At 41.8% G+C, this 25,228-nt stretch overlaps 1 long non-coding RNA gene across 3 annotated transcripts; it reads left to right on the forward strand.

Moving 5' to 3' along the window:
- The first annotated feature begins 1,785 nt into the window (after positions 1 to 1,785).
- LOC102949360 lies at positions 1,786 to 15,813 on the forward strand. 3 transcript variants are annotated; one of them, XR_006215765.1, is made up of 5 exons: positions 1,786 to 1,855; positions 3,354 to 3,420; positions 11,458 to 11,554; positions 12,526 to 12,620; positions 15,772 to 15,813. It is a non-coding gene; the product is annotated as an uncharacterized LOC102949360 (long non-coding RNA). The 3 variants fall into 3 exon arrangements; XR_443969.2 differs by lacking the exon at positions 15,772 to 15,813 and having other exon boundaries at positions 12,526 to 13,929; XR_006215764.1 differs by lacking the exon at positions 15,772 to 15,813 and having other exon boundaries at positions 12,529 to 13,929.
- The last annotated feature ends 9,415 nt before the right edge of the window (positions 15,814 to 25,228 follow it).

The raw sequence follows: 25,228 nt of genomic DNA on the forward strand, positions 1-25,228 counted from the left end.
CCCTGTGAGACTCTACCTCACCTCTAAGAATGCTTAGATCTCCACCTACATATTTAAAACATTTCTCTGTGTGCCAAGACTCCGTCCTGAGTGTTTTATCATTCTTTCCTACTCTGTTTTGTTTACAGAGAAATATAGTGTGCCTTCTTGACCTTTAGGAAATTCTGTTGGAATGTAACCAGTTTGGAAAATGACCTCTTCCTGCTATACTAAACTGGTCATATTTCTCTGAGTTGGGGCATGGCATCGCTGATACAAGTCTGCACTCTTCTTTCAGAAAAGCACACTGTTTTTTATTTCAAACATGGCATCTGACCTAACATTGGGTCTACCCACATTGATGTCAAGATAGTAAACCATAGAACTTTCCGGTCTTTGGGGATCTCTGCCAGTTGTATGTATCCAGGAGCCCGAGATACAGCATTCATGAGATCCTCAGGTCAGATTTTCCTTGGTCTCTGTGTCAACCCAAGAGATAACAGCATGCTACAAATAAATGTAGGATGGAGTTTACCCCGTCTGGAGCCAGCTATCCAAAGGTTGAAACTTTACCTTATTCTATTGAACCTGGTATCTTATGTTTTCAACTGGATCTTTTGGGAGGAAGGCACTTTTCTGGGACTCTGTTGTGAGAAGTTCTGGAGTTGATGGGTACATTCACTTTTTTTGGTGACCTACCAGATGGAAGAGTCTTCATTTTAGTTGGAAACCTGAGATGATTTACTCTCTACTCTTTTGGCATTAACTGATGCAGTGAATGTTTCAGATACTTTGTTATCTTAGGGATACAAGGAGAGGTCTTCAAAGAATCTGCACCATAGTTAAAGATGCATAAGTAGTGTGTGCTAAGAAGAATGTTTGTTGGTAGGAGCAAACTGCTGAAAATAATTAGTGGAATTTAGCTTTCAAGGAAGAGGGCAGCATGGGTCTTAATGCTTCATGTCATGACGTTTGAGTGCTGCCCATTTCAGAAAGCATTTGGCCTATGCAACGTGTTGTTAGAAATGTGATATCCCGTGACTTGATGCAGTGGACTAAAGGGAAAAAAAAACTACCATTTTGGAAGAAAAACAGCAGTTAAACACCTGAACTTGCAAAAGCAAAACGAAGCAAACAAAACACAAAACCAACGAACCAACAACAACAAAAACCCTGTGAAAGTGCTGTTCTACTTCTTTGGGCATCATCTCTGGAAACCAAATTTCATAAGAAATATGAAAATGGGATAAAACTTTTGAGACAAGTTCTTATCTATTGGGCTTTTTCTTCATCTTAATTATCAGATCTCTATTATAAGGGATCCGAATACATCTCATCCACTAAATTTACTCATCTGACAACATGTAGGTTTGAAAGGTTAAAGCCGGCAAGAAGGGTTTTACAGTTTGAAGATCTATTAGTGTTTTCTGAGATTGGGATCACTCTTTTAAAAAAGTTTTTTCAAGGTAACAACTGGTATCACAGAAGGCTCCATATCACAAATAGCGATTCTAGACAGAGTAGTTCTTTAGCTGTACTTTCCCCCGCTTTATATTGTGTCCTATAGCATTTTATTGTCTAGCATGACGTTGCACTTGAAGAATGGCCACTGCTGAAGTGTATCCTCTACAATAAGATTTCTTTTGAATAGAAACATCATGGTTCCTCATCTTTTATTTCTAGCATCGACTTTGGAGGAGCTTTCATTCTTCCAGGAATGTCGGCCCAGCTGACTTTCTCATAGACCCTGAGCCTTATGATTTATGAAATCAGTGATTCTACTCATTATTATGTCACAGTAGGACTGGCTTCATACTAATTTTAGAAACTCTTCAGACCAGACAAGCCATCAATGGCCTGGTTTGCCTTTTAGAAGGTAAGAAATCAAAAGTATTCAGTCAATATTTCTAAAAAATCTTACTAATCTAGAAAACTAGAGATTTTTCTTGAAAACATGGTACAGAGATCCATACATTTAAAAATTCCCTGAATTAGGGGTCCCTGGGTGGCTCAGTCAGTTAGGCATCTGACTTCGGTTCAGGTCATGATCTCACAGTTCGTGAGTTTGAGCCCCGTGTCGGGCTCTGTGCTGACAGCTCAGAGCCCGGAGCCTGCTTCGGATTCTGTCTCCCTCTCTCTGCCCCACCCCTGCTTACGCTCTGTAAGCTCTCTGTCTCTCAAAAATGAATAAACATTAAAAATATTTTTTTGTTAAAAAAATAAAATTCCCCAGAATTAGAAGAAATAGCATGACAAATATGTTAAATATTCACTGTTAAGAATGCACCATAGGACCAACGTCCTGCCATCTCCAAATGGCACCTTCAGAATTTCTTTCAATTTAACGTTATTAACATTTTGCTGCTTTCATTGAGGCAAGATGAAGAAATGGTAAAGAAACTCAATGCAAGTAGATAAAAATGCTATACACGTTGTTAATTTTTTTGAAGTTGTCAGCTTTGTGCTCTATGAACTAAAGGAAGGATATGATCTCAGCCTGGGTAAAATATCTGTGAATCCATAGAATTGGAAATACTGGTACCTATAGTTTTGTCCATTCAATATATTAAATTTATTCTAAGCAAATACTCGGACATGTGCAAAGATTTAGCTATGAGTTGATAAGAAAAAAAAAGTCAAAGTAACCTAACATTTAGGTAGTCCAGAATTAAGAGAATAAGTAAATAATGGCACATGCCTAATAGAATCCTTGTAGCCAGTTGAAAAAATATTGCAGAGGAGCATTTAATGACATGATAAGATGCTCAACATGTGCTAAGTGAAAAATACAGTTCACCAAATAGAATATATAGCATTAGTTTTCAACCCTTTTTGGGTAATCTACCTCTCTGGGAACCTGAGTAAATGTACCTTTACTCCAGGCTTCTTATCTCCTATCTCCTGTTTTCTCTGGCTACTGTTAATACCTTCTTGTTTTATCCTGGTTTTTTTTCCCCCCCCGAGGTTTGATCTTAACAGTTTACCCACAAAACTTGGGTTTCTCTCTGGTTTGCAAGTTATGTAAATCATATAATACTGGACTTTGAAACTTTCCTCTAAATTTTATGTAAACAAAAAGTTTCATGCATAACTTGTTTAAGACAGGATTGACTATTCATTCAGATGATTCTAATGTTATTAGTGCTCATTTTTGATGGTCATTCATCCATCTATTCATTCTCACATATAAAACACTCAGCACAGAGCCTGGCACTTAGTAAAAAACATACAAGTGATAGTTGTTATTTTCACTCACATGCATTGACATATCCATTCAAGTACATTTTGAACAATTACTTTGAACATGGCTAGACAGCAGAGAATAATACAGATATGGTTCTGCTTTCTTACAACTTTTTATGTTTTTTTGAAAGAAGCAGACATCAATCAGCCACTGAAGACAAGAAGAGGACGGTCCTGGGGCACTCAACTTCTTCTAAGGTATCAGGGAAGCCAAGATGCTAAGGGTGAAATGAAATTGGATTAGAAGTTAGAGTGGACAGGAAGGAAACAGTGTTCTGAGTAGAGGGAACAGCATGTGCAGAGGGCCTGGAGTCAACACTTGACCCGGGTTCCTATAGGTTTTCATAATTTAGAAAAGGTATGCTCTTAGTCCTGGTCAATCAAGAAAGGTATAAATATAATTCCCCCAAAATGGACTCCATTCTGTTTTCAAAGTTTACCTTCTTTACTTCTATTTAGAAACCAGAAGATGAATGTCTGTTGCAATTATGGTGAACTTCCCAATAGTTCCAGGGATATGTAGGATGTATTGTGGGAAGTAAGCCAGCAAGGTTTCAACTACAAATCTCAAATTTGAACACCTGGCTCTAATTTGTCCTGGAAATTTTAACAGTGTTGTCTCAAATTGTTTGAAAAAAATTAAATTAAATTCAGAGTTCTGTGTTCATAAGCTCCTCCATATTCTTAATCTTTCATATATATTATTTTGGTATTAAGTGGGATTAATTGAGACTGGGGTAACATTTGACCACTGTTATTTTGCTGGGACGGGGGGCAATAAAAGGTTCTGCTGGCCCCTTAGTGTATACAGACAGATAATCTGATGTGCTTCCTTTAAAGCCTATTTGAACATATAAGTAGATGCAATATCACCAGGAATTACAGGTATGGTAGATTATTTTGTAGGTACACTTGATTGGACTGAAACTTCTTATCAAGTTTCAGTTATATCAAATTTTGCAGCAGTCTTGAATCCACGCAACCAGACTTGCTGGAAGAGAAAGTTCAGTGTAAGTTCAGAGGCAAAAGATGTGACAGAACCACTTTGTAAGCATGAAAGATTGAAAGAAACATTATTTCCCCATATTTAAGCATTACTGCTCTCCCTCTTCCTATATAACATCATGTAAGATAATATTGCCAACAAATGCCCAGATAGATGCTGAATTATTTATAAGAACAAGCTACTGATGTGGATTGGAAAGAAGAAATAACAAAGCAAGAAATAGTAATGTTATTGCGACTGATCAAGTAAAAGGACATAAGCAAATGTGAGTGAACAATATCTCTGGAGATTTACACCCACAGGAAAGCTGTATGCTGTCACTTGGTTCATGTAGATCCTTGCTTGAGAATAGAAACAACACCTGGGGAATTAGCTGTACTGTATTATTTAACATTTTATTTATAACTTTTCAGCAATTTCCATAACCAGCATTATTTAGTCACAGATGTCTTTGCAATCAGGATCATAGGCTTTGACAGCCATATTTTTTAAGAGAGATGATTTGTAGTATCTCTCTGATGTTTGACAATTTGGAATCGTCTGGTCCTTGCCTATTCACTATTGTGTTTTTATAACAGACTACGTCAGCAGGGGCAATTAGAAGATTTAGAAGCTCTATTCTAGCGCTGTTTTCAAAAGAAATGTCTAAAGACTCTCTGTTTCTAAAGACTTTATTGTTCTGTTTTTTCAGATGTTAGTGGCCAAGATAGTGTTTAGATTTTGGCCATAAGCCAAGAGGAAATCTCAATGATTACTACTGGGCTTGGGGTACAGAGAAGCCAGAAGTCTTAAGAGGGTTCTTTCTCTTCTCAGAAAGTTATTTTAGGATGGAGATGTGCTCCCCAAACCTTCCTGATGAACCATATCTACTAAATCCTTCAAGTTTTTAAGACTGAATCAGAGTCCTTTATCATGTAGCAAAACCATATTTAAATTAAATCATAGCTTTAAAAATTAAAATATCTGTAATTCTGACATCCTCATTAGGATTTAGAAGGCACACAATGTACCTTGCAATGTATTTTTCTCCATGTGGGTAGGGACTTTTTCATGAAGTCAGATTCATCTTTTTCTTTTTTCTCTTTCATTCTCAGTGATTAGAACTGTGCCTGGCACACAGTAGGTGCTCTATAAGTATGAATGATTGAATGAATGAATGAATTTAAGCAATTAAAGTAAACCAGAGCAGAAACTCTAGTATAACCTATACATATAGACCTTAGTAGTCCAAATTAAGTCACATTAAAATTAAGTCACATTTAATACCCACTTTATGATGACTTTGAGCCTCTACCTGACACTGTAGGAAGTTAACTTCCATCAAATATGCTCATCAAATATGCCCAGGTATTTCTTGGAGATCTTGAAGGTGAGGACTCATGTGTATTCAGAGATATGGAACCTATAGCTTCTTCTCTAGCTAGGCTGCCTGAGGCATTGGGAGAGAGGTTACTGTTTTCCTATTTGCCACTCTATCCCCAGCCTGACCCTTAACTCCCCATAGCACAGCTGGCACTAAGCCACAATTTGGGGTAAGACTTGTTTAGAAGATTAGCACAGGGGAGATACAAATTGGTGGATATCTCAATGATTGATGCTCTTAGAGCCCAGCAGACCTGAATCAGCCTCATGAGACTTGGTGGTGTTCAACCTGTCTCCATGTGGCAAGGGCAGGCTCATCCCCACTGCTGGGAATCCCTTGAGCTTGTCTTCACTACTTGAAATCCAAGGCTAGGAGAGAAGGAAGCCTTCTCATTCCTAACTGAGATATAAGGCCATCCTTCCATGTCCCCATTTTCTGTCCCAAGGGCTGTCTTCTCCCAGGATGACTGGCAATGGGAACATTTGCTCATTTTAGGAAAACTCCATCCTCTACTCATGGCTGTCTCCCATAGAGGCACAAAGCCAGCATATACCCATACAAAGCTTTAACCCAACTCAATTGCATAATAGAACTCTTAGTTTATGTTGAAAACCTCCAGCTAATATATGTAAAGTTAAGGCTTTTCCGTAGGCTTCAACAGACACACAGTGTGAGTATTTGTTTTATATTTGTGTAACTAAATACCCCAGAGTATTTTTCCCCCAAAAAAGGAATAGTTTGCCCCAAGGATAAATTAATGTCTCTTTTTTTTTTGAAAAAAAATCTTTTGCAAATTTTAAATAAAAAATTTTTTTTCTAGTTCCTAGTCATTACATTTCTTAGGAATGATTTTCAGCCAGGACACGATCTTTCAATTAAAGCACGCTGGGCTAAATGCAGTGGAGTATCCTGCAGCAGAAAAAGGATATTAGTGGAAGAACTGGTGATGTCCAAACAAAGTCTGTGGCTGAGTTAATAATATTGCACCAGTGTTAATTTCTTAGTTTTGACAAATGTACCAAGATTAATTAAGATGTTAATATTAGGGGAAACTGGATGAAGGGTATATAGGACATATTTGTACTATTTTACAACTTTTCTGTAAATCTAAAAGTATCCCATTATTCCAAAGTAAAAAAGTTTATGAAAGCATAAAACAAGCCAGGGCATAGATTTCAGGCACCAGAATATAACCAGCTATTATAGCTGATTGTTCAATTTAATGTTAATCTTAGAAACTAAAACAGGGGAGGGGGTAAATTGCATGGTTCTTGTAAGAAAAAAAAAAGATGCAGTATATTCATTTGAAGATATGAAATTTTCCAGCTCAGGATTTCAGGAGTCTGCTGCATGAGTGCTTATGTAAGAAATAATGAGTAACTTAAAGGATAAAGTATTCAACTACTGTTTAATGAAAGAAAATAAATGATCCTAAGTAGACATTTAAAATATTGTGCCTCACAAATCTCAGGTGCATAACTTTAAAAAAATTCAGCAATTTTTTGGGGGGGTGGGGAAGCAACTAAACTTCTATGTCCCAGGTATATGACTTTCTAATGATCTTACCTAAAGAAGTTAACAATATTGGAAGTTAAGATTATTGCTTGGAGAACCTGAGTGAGCCAATATATCCTTTAGGCTCTGTCTCTTAATTAAAAGGTGCCACAATGTTTTACCAGGGATGGGTCATAATACCATTGATTGTTTTTAGAGATAGCCAATCAAACTGATAAAGATGTATTAACTTGGGAGTCTTAAGGTGTCTTTCATCCTAAGACAGCCTACATGAGGCCTATAAGAAGAACCTGTGTTTACTTTTATCCCCAAATCTTTGAATCTGCTCAAATAATTCAATAAATATATGATGAGATGGTAAGAGGTAAGAGATGGTTTGGGTTGGAACATTTTTATGAGTAACTTAGCAGTCAACCACTAGTTGACTAGTCAACAAACTAACATTTTAGCATGTTCCTGAAGAGTGTCCCCCTCCAAGTAAAAGTGCAGCCTGTATGTTCTTTACAAGGCTCCATAACTCCTTTGAGGTGGAGAATGCTAGCTGTCTTCCTCCATCTGTGCTCCCGTTTGTTGGCCTCCTGTAGAATAGGCAGGTTTTCCACCTGAGCTCTTGTCAATGGACTATGGGAGCGAGCTATATGGGCAACCTCCACCCCCTTTACTTCAGCGGAATCTCTCCCTGGACTGCTCTCTTTCCCCTCCTGGATGGCCGGAACAGAGCAGCCTCGGAAGCCGCATGTTGAAGATGGGAGAGGTGCTGTCAGCCCAGGGCCCGGGAAGACTGTGTGGAGCAGAGCTGTCTCCCAATGGAGACCCAGTCACCTTAGACTGAAACATCAGAGAGATGATCTTCCATATTCTCTCTCATGTAGTGGGTCTGATGTTATAGCCACTTAGCCTACCTTGTCTGATACACCTTCAACAAACAGGAATTCTGGAGAAATGTGTTAGGGAGTATGACTTGGACCTATGACTTCCCATCTCTGACCCTGAATCTCTGCCTTGGGACTCATGAAGTCATGTGTGCCTTCAAGCACAGGACTAGACCTGCCGCACAGATTCTAACCCGTAACCGGGCCAGCTGGGTAGGTCAAAGTTCCTCTCACTCACCCAGCCAGGGCTGAACAGGGAGGGAAGGAAAAGGGTTATCCTTCCTTTGCGAGAACCCCTTTCTAGTTTTCCTGCCAAACGGAGATGTGAAGCACAGGGGTAGGCAGGAAGAATCTGAACTCTATGAGGCAGAGACTGTTTCTCCTATTATGAGACCCAATCATCCCACCATCCATAGGAGTGTGGCTCAGTAAATTCAAGCTCTGACCAACCAAATCTGCCATTCCTCCCCTGGATAGCAACAGCAAGTCGGCGGGGACAGAAGTTGGAGGTTCTCTTTCCTTCATTCCTAGGAAGGGAGGAGAGTGGAAGTTCTATGTAAAAATGTTCCTACTACTCAAACAAGCCAGCTATTCAATGTGCTGCCTTGGCTGCTCTGTTGCACAAGCCGTGGAGGCAGCACCCACATCAATATTGGAGAATGTTTGCCAAATAGGATGATTTTGGTTTCAGTATTTGGTAACACCGGCCTTTTGGGGCCACACCCTTTGGGAGAAGACACAGGAGCCTTGGGTAGTAGATGGAAAGGTAATGACCCCCCTCCCCCACACCATGCAGCGGAATCATTGCCTTGGGCACTCCCCTCCTGTTCCTTCTGGGGGTGGGGTCCTGGCTCACTCACAGAACAGGCCCCTAACATTTAAAGGGGCTCAGACAAAAACATCAATGGAGTTATTTACATGTTTTAAATCAAGAAAACAAATTATAAAATACGTGCCATTCTTTGACCCACAAATTGAAACACGAAAAAAAGCGAGACGATTGTCTCGCGGCTCTACTGCCAAACAGGACCTTGTTAGGCAATAATCTATCCCATTCGTGCTGAGGAGAAACACGGGGCAATTGTCCTCTTCTCTTGCCTGCTGAGTGCTTTAGCTGCTCAAATCCCACCCACCCTTGGAAGCAGTGCTCCTTTATGAAGTCCACAGCAGCAGAAGCCACAATCAACGACGACATTTGGAGGCCAGGCCAGAGATGTGGGGAGATGTGTCCCTGGGGCCTGAACAAAGTCAGTCAGGAAAGCAGATGTTTAGGGGGAGGGTCTCAGAGCACCACAGCTGAGACCCAGACCCCGAGCGACAAAGCGGCCATGTGTTCTTTAAAATTTTCTTCTTTGTGTTTGTGTCCTGTGGAGCCCTCCAAAGCACGGTCCTCCTTTGCCTGCACCTAAGGACGGTAGTATGTCTTGTAGATTCTCCTTGGAAGCCATTCAGGTTTTCTTGCCATTGTCACTGGGGCCACTCCTGCTCTGCTGTCTGCAGACTTCATCTGCTGCTCTGAGGGTGAGCGTTCTTTCTCAGGATTCCTTCATTAGCATCCTGAAGAGACAGACTTATTCTATTCCCTAAGAGACCTCCCTCTGGGGAACAAGAGACAGGAGCCCTCGAGTTGGCTCAGAGGATATCTGGCTAGCATTCTCCTGTGTATTATCTGAAAGCACCCTTCCACACCACCAGTCAGCCAGGGCCCCTGGGCAGAATTCAGGCATCTGGGGCTTTGACTCCCATCCCCAGGCTCCCTTCAGTTCCAAAGTTCCCTTTTGCATTCTTTTCCCTTGGGGCTCACTGACTCCTCCGGCAAATCAACAAGGCTTCCGCTCTCCACCCAAATAGCCAAATGCCTGAGCTGGGCCTTTGTGTCAGCACTGCCCCTGCCCTCACCCCTATTGCCACAGTTTATGCTCAGCTGTACCTTCCAGCAACAGTCAGACGACAGGTCCAACAGCTTCATTCTATCCCAAGTTCCTAACAATAAACTCCCATGAGCACCAGGGAAGACTCTTGTCCTATTCCCGAAGGCTGGAGGGCATCCATCAAACTCACCTGATATCCGTGCCAAATACGTTACCCAGATGGTCTGAAGGGAGAAGGGCTAGCATACAGCCTGTTTTATATCATTTGAAATTGGGGTTTCATCTGCCAAAAGACTATTCCAACCCACTTCAAGTTTGGCCATCTGCATTTAAACAGGATTTATAGCCTGAAATCTACACCATCATTATACAGGTAGTTTTTATGGACTCACAGGTTAGCAGAAGACCTGTGGAGTCAAAGATGAGTGAGTCAAAGATGACACTGTCCTTAACCATAGTTTTGGTGCAATGAGGCAGTGTTGCAGCAGTCAGAAGAGAAACACTGAGCCTAAATCTAATATTTGATATCAGTGGATTGAGAGGCTTTGTCCTTGAGTATGTTGACAAGAAAACTGACATTCGGTTTTGAGGGAAATGTAGCAGACTTGTCTCAAAACTTGGGGAGGCAAGTTGTCTCCTTTTTGAAGATGGGATTGTGCGCACTTTGGTTCTCAGGAGAGAATCGTGCATAATTAATTAGGATAGTTCAGCAAGGATTAAGAGATCCAGTTAGAAAGTTAACATTCCCATTTGGGGCATCTCTTGGTCCGTTTGTTTATGTATTTTACTTTTAAAATAATAACCGAGTATTTGTTACGTCCAGGCACTATATTAGGCCCTGCCACAGTATTTACTCCTCACCCAAAACTTCTATAAATTAAATATGCTTGTAATTCACTTTATGGATGACAGAACTGAAGGGAGGAAAGGATAAATAATCTGCCGAAAATCTCACAATTAGCAAATCTCAGCACTGGTTCCAGGATCCTTTCCTCTAGATCATACTATCTTCTACAGTATGCCATGGCAAATATGCCAGTGCCTAATGTTTGGTCCAAATAATAAATGCTAAGGGCATTCAGGTCTACCATGGTTAAGGGTAGCTTCACTGCAAAGGTGAGAGCTGTTACTGCTTGAAAAATATAGAAATGAACTGATGGTCCTGATATTAGGCAATGCAGTTAAACCACCTTTAAATACAGAGAAATAGCCACTTCTCAGGCTAAATAGCCAGAAAGTTTAGTCTGGGTAGAAATTTCCCAGGACTATGGCAGAATGCCAGACCCAATAGCATATTGGCTTCATGTTTTCTGTAAAGTCAGGCTTGATTTAAAAAAAAAAAAAAAGTTCAGGGAGCGCCTGGGTGGCTCAGTTGGTTAAGCGTCTGACTTTGGCTCAGGTCATGATCTCACCATTTGTGGGTTCAAGCCCACACTGGGCTCTGTGCTGACAGCCTGGAGCCCGCTTCAGATTCTGTGTGGGTCTCTCTCTCTCTCTGCCCCTCCCCTGCTCACATTCTGTCTCTCTCTCTCTCAAAAATAAATAAACATTAAAAAATTTTTTTAAATTCAGGAATCTGTAACAGGTTTTTCATTTCTCCCTGTTTAGGTGGAAGTTTGCTTCTAAGGAAAAATACTGGAAGAAATAAAATGCAGCCAAGAGGGGTCGTCGCTTTAACACACACCTGCTCTTTCCTCCCCATCAGGTCAGAAGTCTCCCTGAAACATTCCAGGCCCCCCAATTCCGTTTGCTTTTGGTGCCCACCCTTGATGCCCTCACTATGTGGAGAGAGCTCACCATCCTGGGTTCTCAGTGTAATGAAACATCTCACTTGTGAGTTTTAAGTCAACAAGGGAGTGATTATAGAACAATATGTGTTCTGCAACCTTTAGCAACATGAACCTTTATGAGCACAGCATTGGGATTTCCTTTTCTGTCAATGTTGAGATAAATTTATGGCATGACATGGAGGAGGGATGGCATTGCCTTTGAGATGAGAAGCAGGACTGTAGGCCTGGCCCCCTCAGGACATCCACACGCCTGCCTTGCTCTCCATACAAAGATACTTGGGAGGATGGGTAGTTTCACGAAAGGTTGGTTTTTGTTTTTTTTAAAGATTCCTTATGTCCACCTCCTTATGTCGCCTTGTGTCTTCCATGTTTATTTGTATCACATTAATTAATCTTATTAAAGAGAGGAGGTGTAGTGTAATAGTTAAGAACAAAGACTTTGGCCGGGGTGCCTCGGTGGCTCAGTTGGTTAAGGGTTCAATTATTGATCTCAGTTCAGGTCTTGATTTCAGGGTCTTGATCTCAGGGTTGCGAGTTCAAGTCCCATGCTGAGCTCCATGCTGGGTGTGGAGACTTAAAAAAAAAAAAAGAAGAAGATTTTGGAAGCAAATGGTTCAGCCTTATCATTTTCTAATTGTATGACCTTGGGCAAATCATTTAGTTTCTCTGAGGTCACTTTATATAATGGTGGGAGGAGGGAGGAGGGGAAATTCCTCTTATTGAGGGCTGCTGAGAGGCTTAAATATAAAACTTTATGAAAGTGTGTAGCAAAATGCCTGCCATGATGTCACATGCTCAAGAAGGGATAGCTACTATTATTCCTGATTTTGTCTTTCATGTTCTAGTTTCCTGGTGAAAGGGCTGTACTTTTTTTTTTTGTCTTCAGCAGGTGCCCAACAAGATTGTTGACGATGTCTGTGTCTACACCAGCATTTCTCGATCACCAGTCCCAGCCATGGAAGCAACATATTCCTGCCTTAGGTTTATTTCTCTCCCTTCTCTGCTTCTGGATCGTCTCTCCCATCTCCTCACCCATCTCCTCCTCCACCACTTACCACCTGCTATCAGAATCCGGGTGGAAAATGTGGGCACATGACCATGAGTTTTTAGTATAGTTTTAACAAAAACACAAAATTCCACATAATGCCATAACATTAGGTGGCTTCTCTTTAAAAAAAAACAAAAAAACAAAAAACAGAAACACAACCCAAAACTATTGTGTAGAACAGAACACATATCATTTGGTGATTGGATTTTTCTGTTTGTTTTTTCTACCAGTCATGCAATGTACACTTAATACAACTCTGAGACCCTTTGAGTACAAACTAGCAAGAGTTGAAACATTTTACAGACTAACAATTCCATTTAAATCCTTGTTTTTACCTGAGTGGGTAAAGAGATAGGATAGCTGAAGAGTACCAAGTAAAGGGGTGGGGTAGGTCATCGCCAGTGGGGTATCATATCATTGTTCAGTCGACATGGCCTTAGCCACACTTCCTGATTCACTGGGAAGTGTTCCTCGTGCATCATTTTTGCTCTTGGCCAGCTTACCCCCACTCTCCACTGCTGCTGTGGCCATGCCCACAGATGCCCCATCAACCTAGTGGCCCCTCTTCCCATCCCAGGGAATTAATGGGCTCCTGGCACTTATTAGAAGAGTAGCAGATCTGGAAAAGGAAATCAAAACGCAGTAGAGAAGGCAGAACACAGTTTGGGGAGTCTCTGGCAAATCTGAGTTCAGGTCTGAACTTTAATACGTGCTGGCTGTGAGGCTTTGAGGAACTCATTTAGTTTCCTGAGTTTACTTTATCCGTAAAACAGTGCTTCTTTTCTTCACAATCAGACATTTATCAGGTATTTACTAAGTGCCAGGCACTGTTCTAGTGCCCACTTCCAGGGAAGGGGGGTTAGGGGCTGGGGGTTAATGGCGTGGGTACAAAGATTTTAAAATAGGTCAGAAAAGGATTCACTGAGAAGGGGACATCTGAGGTGAACACTTGAAGGAAGTGAGACAGTGAGCCATGAGGGTATCTGGGGTGGGGAGAATGTTCCAAATAAAGAAATAGCTAGTTCAAAGGCCCTAAGGCAGGAGGGATCCTGGTGCACTGGAAGAACAGCAAGGAGACCAGTAGGGCTGGAGCAGGTGAGCAGAGCAGACAATAGCAGCAGATGGGGGCAGAGGGGAACAAGAGGGAGCTAAGCTGTGTTCAGCCTCGTAGGCCGTGGGGAGAACTTAGGTATTTTTTTTAATGTTTATTTACTTTTTGAGAGAGTGACAGAGACAGAGTGGGGGACAGGGAGGGGCAAAGCAGGCTCCAGGCTCTGAGCTGTCAGCACAGAGCCCGATGAGGGGCTCGAACCCACGAACTGCAAGATCACGACCTGAGCCGAAGTCAGACGCTTAGCTGACTGAGCCACCCAGGCGCCCCTGGGTTTTTACTTTAGAGAGGATGGGGAGTCACTGGAGGGTTGTCAGCCTAGGACTTGTGTTTTGGAAGAGTCGTTCAGGCTGCTGCGTTGAGAACAGAATGTAGGTGGGCAAGGCCAGGAAGCAGGGACATGGGTTAGGAGGAAGAGACGATGGTTTGGACCAGGGTATGGCTGTGGACGTGGGGTGGAGGATGGTTCGATTCTGGACATTTCTTGAAAGTGGCATTAACGGGGTTTGCTGATGAACTGGATTGAGTGTGAGAAAAAGAGAATAGTCAAGGAGGCCTGTGAGGTTTTTGGTCTGAGAAATTAGAAGAGTTGTGTGGCCATTAGCTGAGATAGTTGCGGCTGGGGGAGGAACAGGTTCGGGATGGGAGGAGGAAATGGAGAATTTAGTGGTAATACTAGTATCTGCCCTGCCTCTCTCATGGATTAAATGTGATGACTTATGTGTGATTTACCCTCCAAATCTGCCTACTGCTGCTAGTATTCAAGTGCTCTTTCCCTTCCTATTCAGAAGTGGTCTGTTCTATGGGTAGTCCCCTCTCTTTCATGCTCAAGTGGCTCGAGTCGGTGGTGGGCGAGGGGTTCCTAGCACATGGACTCTTGGATCTGACAGGTATTATCGGAGCTATATTTAGGTGGATATTTTAGGATAGGTCCTCCAACCGTGACTCAAGTATGACTTAACAGTTAATACTTTTATTTCTCCCTAGCAGAATATTGTTTCTAATTTTTCTTTCATATAGCAACTGATGTTGCCATGCAGATCTCTTGGTTGCTATGAGATGGTAACATTACTCTGCCCCGTGATTGGCCGGGGCCTCCTATGCTGTGTGGTTCTCACTCAGGCAACTGACACTGAGCTGTTACTATGGTGAACTTTACAATTTCCTTTGATTGGTGGATTTCAGAAATAGGTCATCAGTGGAATTCATTATATTCTGTAAGGAAAAATGAAAAATAAATATCATAACTTTTCCCTGTTACCAACATGAAGGAAACGCTACACTTAAAGACATAATGAATCTCTGTTGGAGACGTAGAGACCTTCTGAGAATTGAAGGGTGATGATGATCCTGTGTTAAATTTGGGTGGAAAATATTTTCCCTCTGGATTGGAGTTGATTATTCAGAGTTCGAGGCATCAGGCTCATCAGAGTTGGCGGGGGGGGGGGGGGGGTGTATGGACCGAAATGTAAACTGCCCTCTCTCTGTGAGATTAGGAGTGATGCTGGTGGTCTGGGGGTGGAAGGTGGGAGCAACGTGCTCATTAAATGCAGCATTTTAGGACTAAGTGTTCTTGAGGTGTTAGGAGGGTGCTAAGATTTGAGTTATCAAACTCCCTCTAGAGAGGAAAGCCACTGAGGGCTTCTGGCTTGACACAGGGTTCCAAGAGTCCAGGCAAGCTTGTGGAAGCTGAGCCCTCCTCTCTCCCACCCCCTCCCCTGCCTCACACAGGTGGGTAGGCAGATCCTGGGGAGGCAGCCCTCTGCTCATCTCTAACCTCAATTAATGGGAAAAGGGAGTGGAAGAATTAGTTTTAACCCTTCTAATTTTGTAACCTAACTCTAGTCTCTAGAAGAAAAAGTGGGAGAAAGATGGAAGAAGAACTTGGGAGGAGGGATGAACCATTTAAAGTGCATCAGATCTGGGGCACCTGGGTAGCTCAGTCAAGGGTCTGACTCTTGATCTCGGCTCAGGTCATGATGTCACGATCTGTGAGACTGAGCCTCAAATCGGCACTGCGCTGACACTGGGGAGCCTGCTTGGGATTCTGTCTCCCCCTCTCTCTGCCCCTCCCCCCTCTCTAAATAAATAAATAAACAGTAAAGAAATAAAGCGCATCAGATCTACCTTTCTCTAATACTTGACTAACAGGTCCTGTTTGGAGGGATGGGTGGGGTGGGGGAGGAGGCTGTACTCAAGGCAGAGTAGGTGAAAGATTGGGGTGATGGGGCTCATATTGGACACCCAGAGCAGATCATTTCTAACAGCCCCCTTCCTATAGGACAAAATTATTTTTAGCGGTAATCGCACAGTGAAACCAATAATAATAATGGTCAGAAAAGAAATGTTCTTTTATGAAATGTATTCTGTCATTTAAAAAATTAAAAATAAATATCCCATAAAAGGAAGAGAATCTGGGGGTAATACTTTTAATGTCATTAACGTATTGTTTTGAAGACAGAGATGAAAACTTAGACCTATTTATTGGTCTTTCACAGTGATGAATAGTAATTTTGTAGTTTCTGTTTTTGCCATTAACTTCTGCAACTTTGTCAGCGACTTTGTCAAACTTGTTTTTCTTCCCATATTCATGAAGTGTCAATCTGTCTTTGATCAAAGAACACTTTTTATTAATTTTAATTTTAATCTTGAAAGGCTTTTCATATGAAGAAACATATTAAATCAATAGGGAAAGTCTTAAACATAAGGAGGTGTTTGGCAGAAATGCATAAAACTCCCATTGCACGATAAATCCCAGAAAATTTAAACAGTAAAAAACTCCAAGCAGTGACATAGAAGGGCAACTGAAATAACTCAAGTTCTGTTTGTCTTTACAATTACTATGCTATCGTTATTTATCTTGAATCAATTGTTTGAACACGAGAATATGTACCAGGAGAGGTGGGAGACTTGTGCCCAGAGCAAGCTCTATTATGTACTTACCCTCAAAATAAATGCATGGAGTTGGGTCTCTGAATCAGGTTCCATGTAGAAGATGTTTACTAAAGGAGAAGCAATAAAAAAATGTGCTACATTGAAGTTTACATGTATATTATTAAAACCCAGCAGCAATTGCTACAATTGTTTAGAACCTAGCTCAACAAAAGATCTTTTTTCGGTTGGGGGAGAGCAGAGTATTACTGACATTGTTTAGATTTGCTTGCCATGGTGATAATAGAAAGCAGACTGGCTTTTTAGTTGGTTTATTATTGTTTTTTAAGTCCCCCTCTAGGCCATGAAGCCCTGGGTTGTCTGCCCCTGGCCCGATGCTCAAGCAGAATCCGTATGATTATGTCTTGCTGGCGGCTGGAGGGTGTAGTAAAGGGCGATAATGCGAGAGTTTGAAGGAATGACGGAGAAACACTGAGATGCAGTGGGTCAGCAAATATCTGGTAAATCCTCTGGCCCTGGCACCACCAGATGGGTTTTCTTCTCTTCTTACTCTCATAATAAAAGGAAACAAACAAACAAAAACAATCACGTATCATTAGCGAAGTGTCCTTTCCCATTAAAACATTAGTGATTCCTGAGGCTTTGGGTGCTATTTGCACCAGCTCTGGGGTGGAGTAACATTTCCACCTGACTTTTTGCCATTTTATTCAGTTCCAGGGCATTGTTCTTTGTTTCATTTTGTTTTTAGTATGATTTTTTAAATTTATTTTTTAATTTACATCCAAGTTAGTTGGCATGTAGTGCAATAATGATTTCAGGAGTAGATTCCAGTGATCTGTCCCATATGTATAATACTCAGTCTCATCCCAACAAGTGTCTTCCTTAATGCCCCTGACCCATTTAGCCCATCCCTCCACCCAAAGCCCCTCCAGCAACCCTCAGTTTGTTCTCTGTATTTAAGTCTCCTATGTTTTGTCCCCCTCCCTGTTTTTATATTATTTATGCTTCCTTTCCTTTATGTTCATCTGTTTTGTATCTTAAATTCCACATATGAGTGAAGTCATATGATACTTGTCTTTCTCTGACTAACTTTTCTTAGCATAATACCCTCTAGTTCCATCCACGTAGTTGCAAATGGCAAGATTTCATTCTTTTTGATCTGCGGCATTGTTTTTGACCCTTAATTTCATTTTGCACTGCACTCAGCACTGAGTTCATCTTTACCAATAAAACATGTGACATGCTTTGCTGAATCTTCAGAACCAGTTTAGTCACAAGGGCAATGGGTTGCAGAAACCATCGTTATGAGGGCTAGAATGATTGGTAGAGGAAGGAGAAAGAAAGTACAGCAGAATGAGGACTTACCCTTCCAGGTTTATTTATGTATGACACTCCCTTTTCTTCTTGTCACCTCATCAGATATTTAGATCCATCCTTGTAGTAATAGATGGTCTCCGGGGTAGGGCGATTTAAAAGCTCTGGTGCCTGGAATTCTACCATTAGTTCTGTCTATTCCTTTAGGTTAAATATTGTTTGCTCTCCTGGGGCCTCTGGGAAGCAAGGACCTCTGGTGTGCAGACACCACCGGGAGAAGTAACACATTAAGTCTCTAATACTTTAGTATAAACAAGAGTATTCAATTGCTTCCTCTGTTATCTGATCAGCAGGATGGGGACCATGGGCACTTAGAAAGCCATGGAGCCATCTCTCAACCTGGCCCTGCTCAGTCCTGAATGTGTATCTTTGCCTTAGGGAACTCCCATTCCCACTCTGAGGAATAAAGACAGAAAAAGACCCACCCTATTGATGATAGGTCTGAAGGAACTTAATACGTAAAGAATAACATGTTTTAATTTCATTTCTCTCCCAAGAACCACAACATCCTCCTGGCCTACACCACAGCCCCTGGTTTCTCCCGAAGAGTGCCAGAGGCTTCATGCTATCATTTGTGTCTCATTTTTATTCTGCTCACATCTGTCTAGGGAGAGGGCCCTTTGAGACTTCTTCTTGGCTCTGCTTCAGGCTCCATAATAGCAATGGATCCATGCTTCTTAATACAGTGAGAGCCAGTGGCAGCCATCCAAAGTGCCCTCCATGGAGGGAGTTTGTAGGAGTGGTGTTTTCAGCATGCATTAAAAAATCAGGAGCCAGCCAAGACAAAGGCCCAGACTGACAGCGTGCCCCTAAGAAGGGTGCCTGCACCAAGGTTTAAAAAAAAAAAAAAAAAAAAGAAGGAAGGAAAGAAAAGCATTTTCTTTCCTGATGAGTTGAGTTAATGTCCTGTGCCAGCTTTTGTTCCTGGGAGCATTGTGTGTGCATATGCGCGTGCGTGCGCGGCCAGTTGCTCACATGGCTGCTAATTGAAAAATCATCAGGGCAAGTTGCAGAAGTGATGCTGGAGAGTATTAAGAAGGCAGCTGAGAGTGTGTCTACAAAGGTTATCAAGAGAAAATGAGGTGACCTTGACTTTGTTCATTGTCTCTTAAGTTTTAAAATTGTATTCGTGTCATTATATAATCCAGGAATGTTCGTTAACTGCCTGTCTGGATGATTCTGTTCATAGTATCTATTTATTCGGAGCACACGTTGTTAATCAGACATACTCCGAGTGACCTGGATGGGGAACAGGATCCATTATTCTAGGGTTTAGGACTGCATATATCAATGTAGTACTACTTAAATTTATACTCCATTTCACGAGCCATTGTCTTTCACGCTATATAGGTATTTTCCCAGGAATGTGTGTCTGAGGTAGATATTTTAAAATGAAATCTATTTTGACTGGTCCAAAAACTTTGAAATTCCTGTGGCCAAACAAACGTTCCTTTCTGAAAATTATGAGTTAGGAATGAGAAGGTCATTGGCCTGGTCATCTTCACTCTGTGGGCTCAGTTTTCCCCCGCTACAAAAGTAGAGGATGAGCACAGCAAAAGATTGCTAAGCCTCCTTGCCAGTTTTATTTTTCTGGGTTCTAAAACGGTTTTGTGGCATGAGTAATCACCTCACAATTCACCGGGGCTGCCTTCATTAGTACCTGAATTGGTACTAACAGATTGTCTGAATTCGTTTTTCTTTTCCATTATTCTTTAGGGAGGAGGTGGAATGAGTCCTTAGTTGAGGTTATAAAAGCACACAGAGATCAGCATGAAGACAGAGACAGGAAGAGAGGAAACGAGACCTGTCAGCTTTTTCTCCCAGACAGCGTGAACAGAAAAGCAGACTCTCCATTGCTTGCTCACAGCTTTTGCACACAGACCTGTCAGCATCAGACACCCAGCTGTAGGGGAGAAGCCATGAGACTTTTCTGGAACCCGGCAGGCCTCCCATGCAAGCGGCTCTCCTACAGGTGTCCATGCAGGAGAGAAAAGTCTGTGAAGTGTATGAATTACAGGAAGTGAGTCTTAGGGTCATTGCTGGGGCAGGGTTCCCCCCAACCTTCACCCTATTTGGCTATTTCTTGAAACTCTCTCCATACCACAAAGTGTCTTAAGAGGTTTTTATTTTTTTTAATTTTTTTTCTTAGTATTTCCATTGTAGGAAATTAAAAACCTCTTCCTTGGCGATAGTAAAAATTAAGTAATTTTGTACCATTGATGGCTTTTGGTGGCAAAAAACCATCTTTCTGGAAAAGGCCTATTGACTAAGAATATTTATTAACACGCTTTGAAGGAAATTGAGAGCAAAATATGATCTGTCTCCAAATCACACAAATTACTCAATTTGTAGTTGTATAACCACACAACTTACTGAAAAGAATAACGTGGTTGACCTTAACAGACATTTTCTGAGCATCTGCTGTTCATACAGCAAGGTGCTAAGGATGAAGAGATCCAAACTTCCTTGCCATATTTTCGTATTCCTGGATGTCCCCCTCTTATGGACTGAATGTTTGTGTCCTTCCATAATTCATATGTGGAAACTCTACTCCCTTCCCACCATAGTGGTGGTATTAGGGAGTATTAGGTATTAGGGAGTGAGGCCTCTAGGGGTAATTAGGATTTGATGACGTCATCTGGATGGAGCCCTCGTGAATGAGATGAGTGCCTTTCTCTAAGAGTCACGAGAAGGCTTGCTCTCTGCTCACGGCTGTGTCAAGATACAAGTGGAAGTTGACAGTCTGCCACCCAGGAGAGGACCCTCACCAGGACTTGACCATGCTAGCACCTTGATCTCAGGCTTCCAACCTTCAGAATTGCGAGGAAAAAACAAAATTCTATTGTTTGTAAGTGTCTCAGGCTATGTACTTTGTGATAGCAGCCCAAACTGACTGAGACACCATCTTCGAGTCACTATTTTCCAGAACCACACATTTATCTGTTTTTCCTACCTAATATTTTGTGATGTGCACTAGCCTGTCAATAAATTCCAGTTTTAATTTGGTTCTTATAAAGCAGCAAATTTGCCAACATTCTCTGTTCTGAATTTCGACTCCATGCCAGTTAGTTACTTTCTAGTCATGGTTGTTTTCTAATATAATCTTCAATTCACAGTACACTGCTGGATTATTTGAACACTACTGGCTGGTCTACAGTCTTAGCACAATTATTACAGCAGCTGGTATTGTTTACCATAGGAAGCAGAAGAGAGTTTTCTTTCCCGTTGGTGACTCTACTCTGTTTGTACATAATATTAAAATACTGCTTTTTATATAACCATTTTTAAAAACCACAACGCTCTCATAAATTGTTTGAACAAACTCTTATGTCACTAAAAAGCATACTTTGCCTACATATTACCTATATAATTTTGGCTGACTTGATACAGGTATATACAAAAGCACAATCTAACTTAGAACAGCATAGTCTCCTGAAAACACAGTAGAAGGTCAAAGTTCTTTAGACAACTCATTATTTGTCAAAAGTTGACGGTAAGGGACCCAGGGCCACTATAGGCACCATAAAGTGTTACATGATGAAAATGGCAATTAAACCCCAAACTCTATGACAAAATGACTCAAACCCAAACCTGAACATGGAAGAAAATAGAGTTTTAAAAGGAAGGTGCACTGTCAGAATAGCTAACATTAACAACTCAGGCAACAACAGATGTTGGCGAGGATGTGGAGAAAGAGGATCTCTTTTGCCCTGCTGGTGGGAATGCTAACTGGTGCAGCCACTCTGGAAAACAGTATGGAGATTCCTCAAAAAATTAAAAATAGAACTACCCTACGACCCAGCAATTGCACTACTAGGTATTTATCCAAGGGATACAAGTATGCTGTTTCAAAGAGAAATATGCACCCCAATGCTTATAGTAGCACTATCAACAATAGCCAAAGTATGGAAGGAGCCCAAATGTCCATCAATGGGTGAATGGATAAAGAAGATGTGGTGTATATATACAATGGAGTATTATTCGGCAATCAAAAAAGAATGAAATCTTTCCATTTGCAACTATGTGGATGGAACTAGAGGATATCATGCTAAGTGAAATAGGTCAGAGAAAGACAAATATATGACTTCATTCATAGGAGGACTTTAAGATACAAAACAGATGAACATAAGGGAAGGGAAGCAAAAATCATATAAAAATAGGGAAGGGGACAAAACATAAGAGACTCTTAAATATGGAGAACACGCAGAGGGTTACTGGGGGGTTGTGGGAGAGGGGTGGGCTAAATGGGTAAGGGGTATTAAGAATCTACTCCTGAAATCATTGTTGCACTATATGCTAACTAACATGGATGTAGATTTTTAAAAATAAATAAATAAAAAATAAAGATTTACTTTTCTAAAGTTAAAAAATACAAATAAAGGGACGGTGTAGAAAATGTGACTGGAGGTTGTTGAAATAAACTCACTTGCTCAACAATTTTGTATGTGGACCACGGTGGCAGTAACTATCAAAACAAGACTGGAAATGATGTCAGCGTCCCTTCTTGTCAGTGCCTTTCTGGCACACTGAATAAACGCAAGGCAGGGCCCCTTGAAACAGAATGTGTTTAGTGTAAACTGAAGCTTTCAGTTGGGGGTCCATTTCTACGAGTCTAACAGTCTTGCTCTTAATGCTACTTGGTCGTGGCACATGAAGAGGGAGCGGCTGGGATTAGCTATGCTCCCAGCCAACTCTCCTCCTGCTTTCTTGCTAGCTGCATCCTGGGGTGACCTTACTGTTCTCTCCCAGGGTTAGTTGGAGCTAACATTTTGATCTTGGGTCCATTTTTTTCCTTCAAATCCTATAAAAACACAATGCAAAAGAGGATTGTGAGCTCTTGCTGCCTTTGACCTTTGAGCAAGAAAGGTGACTGAGCTCAGATGGACTTTGCCCATTGGGTTAGGGGAGGATTCAGGCTCCTGGAACACATAGAGGAGGAGTGGGAAGAGACCCAGCATGCTCTGACGGTGCTTGGTTTCTTGGTAACGTGTAGGCTTGAAGCAGGTGACCTATCTCAGCAGGATTGCCCGTCATGGGGTGACAGAGACATCTTGAAGGGGATGGCCACCCACCCACTTGCAAAGAAAAATTCCACCCTCCTGCTAGAGGCATGTTTCCTCCAATTCATGGATATTCCCATTAGATGTGGCAGCACCTGAATTAATGGAGGAGAGGAGTGTGAGTGGGACACAGAGAAAGGCTTGGCTAAAAGAGAGAATCAGATGAGAGGGGGTTGACCTGACTGGTGACTAGCTCCATTTGCCAGCTCAGAAAGATTGTCATCACCACCCAAACCATACTGAGTTTAGACTGTGACTGTTACCTTCTTGATAAACTGTGTAGTGTCTATTGTCCTGTATGAATTCAGTTCTTCTCAATAAGGTTTTCTTTCTTTTGAGAAAGATCCCCTCCTAGTGCAGAGAGGTCTGTGAACAGGGTAGGCACAGGACAGTTGTACCAGCTGTGCTTGGACAATGACGCCTTGTCTGGGGGAAAGCCTGAAACGGGGGCTGGATCTGGCCTGCTCAGCTTGCTAAGCTGAACTCTGGCCCAGGGCTGGGTCAACTGTGGGAAGGAACACCTTTGTGTAATTGGTCTGCATTTTTCTAGTCTGTGAAAAGCCCTCTTAAAGTGTTAGCGGTATGTGGTCCCATCCCAGGAGGGTCCAGGAGCCATGAGCAGGGGCGTCCTGGCACTAAATGTGAGTAGCTCATGGGCACATCTCGACGGAGCCTATGCATCTTTAGGTGGCTGCTTACTACTCTTGTACCTAAAGAGAGACAAAACCTTGGCATTCAAGAGTTCCATGAATAACTGTGCTGGTCTCTCGGAATTTGATGAGGACCCAGGCTCCCTCCTGCGTGGGCTCAAAGAATCAACCCTCTGGTCCTAAATTTTGTCTGACACCGTTTCCGAGAGTTGTTTGATCTAGGGTGAGTCATTTAAACCTTCAGATCCTTGTCTCTTTACCTGTAAAAATGGGGATGACACTTTTTACATTAAAGGATTGTCCTGAGGATTAAACAGGAGGATGTTCTGGAGAACATTTTGGGGCCTGTAATATCCTGAACAAATGCAAATATTAGGAACGGTCAGTACTCTCCACGCACGCTTAGTCTCTGATTCACCTCAGGTTGGGAAACCAGACGTCCTTGTTTGCATCTTGTGCAGTGGCCACTTCAAAGTCTTGTGAAGTCTCCTTAATAATTGCTAGTGTGCGCTGAGCCCCTGTGTTCTGAGGGCAAGGCTGTACCACGAGATTTCTGTTGCTGTTTTGTTGGAGGAGACTTCCCTACCGATACATGACACAGCTCATGGGACCTTCAGAGAGAAAATCTATGTGCCAGAAACATTTTTTTTTTTTTTTTGGTAAAGTTAAAGTAAAAAAACAAAAGATCAGGGGACAAGCAACATCAGGAATCTGATTCCCTTTAAATGAATCTCAAAATTGTTTTGTTAATTTATAAATGGTAAGGATAAACATTTCAGTCAGACTGAGACAAATGTCGGTCTCCTGGCCTGTGTGTTTCCCACTCCACAGAATGCTATTGGCAGCATCCCCAACCCCCTTTTGGACCTACCCCTCTTTCAGGTCTTTCTCCATGCCATCACAACCCTCTCAACTTCATCAAAATCGTCACTAGGTGGACCCACAACTGGGTTGATGGGTAGGGGGAGCAGGTAGTAACAGAGCTTAAGAAATTCCTCCGCCCCCAAACATCTCCGGAATATCTTGTTGCTAATGACTGAAATCCCATTATGAGCCACCAATTCTTTTGGATTAAAAAGTTACCTCCTACTAATATCCAAGTCACAACCGGAAGAGTAACGTATAAAACTGTTACTTATACCTTAATGTGAAGGACTTGATCCAGGAGCCAGCAAACTTTTTCTACAAAGGATCAGATAGTAAATATTTTAGGCTCTGTGCACCATAAAGTGTCACAACTACTCACCCCTGTCATTGCGGAGTAAGCGCAGCCATAGACGGTGCACAAAAAATGAGCATGGCTGGGTTTCTAGAACGTCTCATTTGCAAATACAAGAAGTGAGCTGCATTCGGCCTGTGGGCTGTAGTTTCTGACTCCTGACTTAATTGAATCCTTTCAAAGGGGGCCACCAGGTGAGAGAGCAAGGGGAGCACCAGGCACCTGATGTGGGGGA

Source organism: Panthera tigris, chromosome A3 (assembly GCF_018350195.1).
Source record: "Panthera tigris isolate Pti1 chromosome A3, P.tigris_Pti1_mat1.1, whole genome shotgun sequence".
Classification (NCBI taxonomy): domain Eukaryota; kingdom Metazoa; phylum Chordata; class Mammalia; order Carnivora; family Felidae; genus Panthera; species Panthera tigris.